This window comes from Seriola aureovittata, chromosome 16 (assembly GCF_021018895.1).
Source record: "Seriola aureovittata isolate HTS-2021-v1 ecotype China chromosome 16, ASM2101889v1, whole genome shotgun sequence".
In the NCBI taxonomy this organism is placed as follows: Eukaryota; Metazoa; Chordata; class Actinopteri; order Carangiformes; family Carangidae; genus Seriola; species Seriola aureovittata.
The window spans coordinates 24,432,384-24,440,000 of record NC_079379.1 but is presented as its reverse complement, the minus strand read 5'-3'; positions in this window follow the sequence as shown (position 1 = coordinate 24,440,000).

The following is a 7,617-nucleotide window of genomic DNA, read 5'->3' as shown; positions in this document are numbered from 1 at the left end:
AAATGTCATAGATAAGCGAAGTATTAAAAAGTCATAGTATAGTAAGGCATAAAAAGCCATAGATAAAAAGAAATAAAAAGTCATAGTATAGTAAGGCACAGAAAAGTCACACTATAGTAAGGCATAAAAAGGTCATAGTATAGTAAGGCATAAAAAGTCATAAAATGTCATAGTATAAGAAGGCATAAAAAAGTCATAGTATAAGAAGGCATAAAAAAGTCATAGTATAGTAAGGCATAAAAAGTAATAAAAAAGTCATGGTATCATAAGTTATAAAATGTCATAGTATAAGAAGGCATAAAAAAGTCATAGTATAATAAGGCATAAAAAAGTCATTAAAACATCATAGTATAGTAAGGCATAAAAAAGTCATAAAAAAGTCATGGTATAATAAGGCATAAAAAGTCATAAAAACATCATAGTATAGTAAGGCATAAGAAAGTCATAGTATAGTAAGGCATAAAAAAGTCATAAAAAAGTCATAGTAATAGTAAGGCATAAGAAAGCCATAGTATAGTAAGGCATAAAAAAGTCATAAAAACGTCATAGTATAGTAAGGCATAAAAAGCCATAGATAAAAAGAAATAAAATTCATAGTATAGTAAGGCACAGAAAAGTCATATTATAGTAAGGCATAAAAAAGTCATAGTATAGTAAGGCATAGAAAAGTAATAGTATAGTAAGGCATAAAAAAGTCATAGTATAGTAAGGCATAAGAAAGCCATAGTATAGTAAGGCATAAAAAGTCATAAAAACGTCATAGTATAGTAAGGCATAAAAAGTCACAAAAACGTCATTGTATAGTAAGGCATGAAAAGTCATAAAAACGTCATCGTATAGTAAGGCATAAAAAGTCATAAAAACATCATAGTATATTAAGGCATAAAAAGTCAAAAAAACGTCATCGTATAGTAAGGCATAAAAAGTCATAAAAAAGTCATAAAAATGTCATATATAGTAAGGCATAAAAAGTCAAAAAAACGTCATCGTTTAGTAAGGCATAAAAAGTCATAAAAACATCATAGTATATTAAGGCATAAAAAGTCAAAAAAACGTCATAATATAGTAAGGCATAAAATGTCATAAAAAAGTCATGGTATCATAAGTTATAAAATGTCATAGTATAATAAGGCATAAAAAGTCAAAAAAGTCATAGTATAGTAAGGTATCAAAAAGTCATAGTATAGTAAGGCACAGAAAAGTCATAGTATAGTAAGGCATAAAAAGTCATAAAAATGTCATAATATAATAAGGCATAAAAAGTCATAAAAACGTCATCGTATAGTAAGGCATAAAAAGTTATAAAAACGTCATATTATAGTAAGGCATAAAAAGTCATAAAAACATCATAGTATAGTAAGGCATGAAAAGTCATAAAAACATCATAGTATAGTAAGGCATAAAAAGTCATTAAAACATCGTAGTATAGTAAGACATGAAAAGTCATAGATAAGTGAAGTATTAAAAAGTCATAGTACAGTAAGGCATAAAAAAGTAATAGTAAAATAAGGCATAAAAAGTCATAAAAATGTCATAATATAGTAAGGCATAAAAAGTCATAGTATAGTAAGGCATAAAAAGTCATAGTATAGTAAGGCATAAAAAGTCATAAAAATGTCATAATATAGTAAGGCATAAAAAGTCATAAAAACGTCATAGTATAATAAGACATAAAAAGTCATAAAAAGTTATAGTATAGTAAGAAATAAAAAATCATTACAACATCATAGTATAGTAAGGCATAAAAAGTCATAAAAAAGTCGTAGTATAGTAAGGCATAAAAAGTCATAGTATAGTAAGGCATAAAAAGTCATAGTATAGTAAGGCATAAAAAGTAATAAAAAAGTCATAAAAAAGTAATAGTATAGTAAGGCATAAAAAGTAATAGTAAAATAAGGCATAAAAAGTCACAAAAACGTCATAGTATAGTAAGGCATAAAAAGTCATTAAAACATCATAGTATAGTAAGGCATAAAAAGTCATAAAAAAGTCATAGTATAGTAAGGCATAAAAAGTCATAGTATAGTAAGGCATAAAAAGTAATAGTATAGTAAGGCATAAAAAGTCAAAAAAACGTCATAGTATAGTAAGGCATAAAAAGTCATTAAAACATCATAGTATAGTAAGGCATAAAAAGTCATAAAAAAGTCATGGTATCGTAAGATATAAAATGTCATAGTATAAAAAGGCATAAAAAAGTGATAGTATAGTAAGGCATTAAAAAGTCATAGTATTGTAAGGCATTAAAAAGTCATAGTATAGGAAGGCATAAAAAGTCATAGTATAGGAAGGCATAAAAAGTCATGGTATAATAAGGCATTAAAAGGTCATAGTATAGTAAGGCATAACAATACCACAGTATATTAAGGCATAAAAAAGTCATGGTATCATAAGGTAAAAAATGTCATAATATAGTAAGGCATGAAAAGTCATAGTATAGTAAGGCATAAAAAGTCATAAAAATGTCATAGTATAGTAAGGCATAAAAAGTCATAAAAATGTCATAGTATAGTAAGGCATAAAAAGTCATAAAAACGTCATATTATAGTAAGGCATAAAAAGTCATAGTATAGTAAGGCATAAAAAGTCATAGTATAGTAAGGCATAAAAAGTCATAAAAAAGTCATGTTATCATAATATATAAAATGTCATAGTATAAGAAGGCATAAAAAAGTCATAGTATAGTAAGGCATAAAAAGTCATAAAAACGTCATATTATAGTAAGGCATAAAAAGTCATAGTATAGTAAGGCATAAAAAGTCATAAAAACGTCATAGTATAGTAAGGCATAAAAAGTCATAGTATAGTAAGGCATAAAAAGTCATAGTATAGTAAGGCATAAAAAGTCATAAAAAAGTCATAGTATAGTAAGGCATAAAAAGTCATAAAAATGTCATAGTATAGTAAGGCATAAAAAAGTCATAGTATAGTAAGGCATAAAAAGTCATAAAAATGTCATAATATAGTAAGGCATAAAAAGTCATAAAAATGTCATAATATAGTAAGGCATAAAAAGTCATAAAAACGTCATATTATAGTAAGGCATAAAAAGTCATAGTATAGTAAGGCATAAAAAGTCATAGTATAGTAAGGCATAAAAAGTCATAAAAAAGTCATGTTATCATAATATATAAAATGTCACAGTATAAGAAGGCATAAAAAAGTCATAGTATAGTAAGGCATAAAAAGTCATAAAAACGTCATATTATAGTAAGGCATAAAAAGTCATAGTATAGTAAGGCATAAAAAGTCATAAAAACGTCATATTATAGTAAGGCATAAAAAGTCATAGTATAGTAAGGCATAAAAAGTCATAGTATAGTAAGGCATAAAAAGTCATAAAAAAGTCATGTTATCATAATATATAAAATGTCATAGTATAAGAAGGCATAAAAAAGTCATAGTATAGTAAGGCATAAAAAGTCATAAAAATGTCATAATATAGTAAGGCATAAAAAATCATAGTATAGTAAGGCATAAAAAGTCATAGTATAAGTAAGGCATAAAAAGTCAAAAAAACGTCATAGTATAGTAAGGCATAAAAAGTCATAAAAACATCATAGTATAGTAAGGCATAAAAAGTCATAAAAAAGTCATGTTATCATAATATATAAAATGTCATAGTATAAAAAGGCATAAAAAAGTCATAGTATAGTAAGGCATAAAAAGTCATAAAAAAGTCATAGTATTGTAAGGCATTAAAAAGTCATAGTATAGGAAGGCATAAAAAGTCATAGTATAGTAAGGCATAAAAAAGTCATAGTATAATAAGGCATAAAAAGGTCATAGTATAGTAAGGCATAAAAAGTCATAAAAATGTCATAGTATAAGAAGGCATAAAAAAGTCATAGTATAAGAAGGCATAAAAAAGTCATAGTATAGTAAGGCATAAAAAGTAATAAAAAAGTCATGGTATCATAAGTTATAAAATGTCATAGTATAGTAAGGCATAAAAAAGTCATAGTATAATAAGGCATAAAAAGTCATTAAAACATCATAGTATAGTAAGGCATAAAAAGTCATTAAAACATCATAGTATAGTAAGGCATAAAAAGTAATAAAAAAGTCATGGTATCATAAGTTATAAAATGTCATAGTATAAAAAGGCATAAAAAGTCATAGTATAATAAGGCATAAAAAGTCATTAAAACATCATAGTATAGTAAGGCATAAAAAGTCATTAAAACATCATAGTATAGTAAGGCATAAAAAGTCATAAAAAAGTCATGGTATCATAAGTTATAAAATGTCATAATATAGTAAGGCATGAAAAGTCATAGTATAGTAAGGCATAAAAAGTCATAAAAATGTCATAAATAGTAAGGCATAAAAAGTCATAAAAATGTCATAATATAGTAAGGCATAAAAAGTCATAAAAATGTCATAGTATAAGTAAGGCATAAAAAGTCATAAAAACGTCATAGTATAATAAGGCATAAAAAGTCATAAAAAGTTATAGTATAGTAAGGCATAAAAAATCATTAAAACATCATAGTATAGTAAGGCATAAAAAGTCATAAAAAAGTCGTAGTATAGTAAGGCATAAAAAGTCATAGTATAGTAAGGCATAAAAAGTCATAGTATAGTAAGGCATAAAAAGTCACAAAAACGTCCTAGTATAGTAAGGCATAAAATGTCATTAAAACATCATAGTATAGTAAGGCATAAAAAGTCATAAAAAAGTCATGGTATCGTAAGATATAAAATGTCATAGTATAAGAAGGCATAAAAAGTCATAGTATAGTAAGGCATTAAAAAGTCATAGTATTGTAAGGCATTAAAAAGTCATAGTATATAAGGCATAAAAAGTCATAAAAAAGTCATGGTATAATAAGGCATTAAAAAGTCATAGTATAGTAAGGCATAACAATACCACAGTATATTAAGGCATAAAAAGTCATGGTATCATAAGGTAAAAAATGTCATAATATAGTAAGGCATGAAAAGTCATAGTATAGTAAGGCATAAAAAGTCATAAAAATGTCATAATATAGTAAGGCATAAAAAGTCATAAAAATGTCATAATATAGTAAGGCATAAAAAGTCATAAAAATGTCATAATATAGTAAGGCATAAAAAGTCATAAAAATGTCATAATATAGTAAGGCATAAAAAGTCATAAAAACGTCATATTATAGTAAGGCATAAAAAGTCATAGTATAGTAAGGCATAAAAAGTCATAGTATAGTAAGGCATAAAAAGTCATAAAAAAGTCATATTATCATAAGTTATAAAATGTCATAATATAGTAAGGCATAAAATGTCATAGTATAAAAAGGCATAAAAAAGTCATAGTATAGTAAGGCATAAAAAGTCATAAAAAAGTCATAGTATAGTAAGGCATATAAAGTCATAGTATAGTAAGGCATAAAAAGTCATAAAAACGTCATATTATAGTAAGGCATAAAAAGTCATAGTATAGTAAGGCATAAAAAGTCATAGTATAGTAAGGCATAAAAAGTCATAAAAAAGTCATGTTATCATAAGTTATAAAATGTCATAGTATAAGAAGGCATAAAAAAGTCATAGTATAGTAAGGCATAAAAAGTCATAAAAACGTCATATTATAGTAAGGCATAAAAAGTCATAGTATAGTAAGGCATAAAAAGTCATAGTATAGTAAGGCATAAAAAGTCATAAAAAAGTCATGTTATCATAAGTTATAAAATGTCATAGTATAAGAAGGCATAAAAAAGTCATAAAAAAGTCATAAAAATGTCATAATATAGTAAGGCATAAAAAGTCATAGTATAGTAAGGCATAAAAAGTCATAGTATAGTAAGGCATAAAAAGTCATAAAAATGTCATAATATAGTAAGGCATGAAAAGTCATAAAAAAGTCATAGTAAAGTAAGGCATAAAATGTCATAATATAGTAAGGCATAAAAAGTCATAAAAACGTCATATTATAGTAAGGCATAAAAAGTCATAGTATAGTAAGGCATAAAAAGTCATAAAAATGTCATAATATAGTAAGGCATAAAAAGTCATAGTATAGTAAGGCATAAAAAGTCATAAAAATGTCATAATATAGTAAGGCATAAAAAGTCATAAAAACGTCATAGTATAATAAGGCATAAAAAGTCATTAAAACATCATAGTATAGTAAGACATGAAAAGTCATAGATAAGTGAAGTATTAAAAAGTCATAGTACAGTAAGGCATAAAAAAGTAATAGTAAAATAAGGCATAAAAAGTCATAAAAATGTCATAATATAGTAAGGCATAAAAAGTCATAGTATAGTAAGGCATAAAAAGTCATAAAAATGTCATAATATAGTAAGGCATAAAAAGTCACAAAAACGTCCTAGTATAGTAAGGCATAAAATGTCATTAAAACATCATAGTATAGTAAGGCATGAAAAGTCATAAAAAAGTCATAGTATAATAAGGCATAAAAAGTCATAGTATAGTAAGGCATAAAAAGTCATAGTATAGTAAGCCATAAAAAAGTCACAAAAACGTCCTAGTATAGTAAGGCATAAAATGTCATTAAAACATCATAGTATAGTAAGGCATAAAAAGTCATAAAAAAGTCATGGTATCGTAAGATATAAAATGTCATAGTATAAAAAGGCATAAAAAGTCATAGTATTGTAAGGCATTAAAAAGTCATAGTATTGTAAGGCATTAAAAAGTCATAGTATAGGAAGGCATAAAAAGTCATGGTATAATAAGGCATTAAAAGGTCATAGTATAGTAAGGCATAACAATACCACAGTATATTAAGGCATAAAAAAGTCATGGTATCATAAGGTAAAAAATGTCATAATATAGTAAGGCATGAAAAGTCATAGTATAGTAAGGCATAAAAAGTCATAAAAATGTCATAATATAGTAAGGCATAAAAAGTCATAAAAATGTCATAATATAGTAAGGCATAAAAAGTCATAAAAATGTCATAATATAGTAAGGCATAAAAAGTCATAAAAACGTCATAGTATAATAAGGCATAAAAAGTCATAAAAAGTTATAGTATAGTAAGGCATAAAAAATCATTAAAACATCATAGTATAGTAAGGCATAAAAAGTCATAAAAAAGTCGTAGTATAGTAAGGCATAAAAAGTCATAGTATAGTAAGGCATAAAAAGTCATAGTATAGTAAGGCATAAAAAGTCACAAAAACGTCCTAGTATAGTAAGGCATAAAATGTCATTAAAACATCATAGTATAGTAAGGCATAAAAAGTCATAAAAAAGTCATGGTATCGTAAGATATAGAATGTCATAGTATAAGAAGGCATAAAAAAGTCATAGTATAGTAAGGCATAAAAAGTCATAAAAACGTCATATTATAGTAAGGCATAAAAAGTCATAGTATAGTAAGGCATAAAAAGTCATAGTATAGTAAGGCATAAAAAGTCATAAAAAAGTCATGTTATCATAAGTTATAAAATGTCATAGTATAAGAAGGCATAAAAAAGTCATAAAAACGTCATATTATTGTAAGGCATAAAAAGTCATAGTATAGTAAGGCATAAAAAGTAATAGTATAGTGAGGCATAAAAAGTCATAAAAAAGTCATGTTATCATAAGTTATAAAATGTCATAGTATAAGAAGGCATAAAAATGTCATAATATAGTAAGGCATAAAAAGTCATAAAAATGTCATATTAT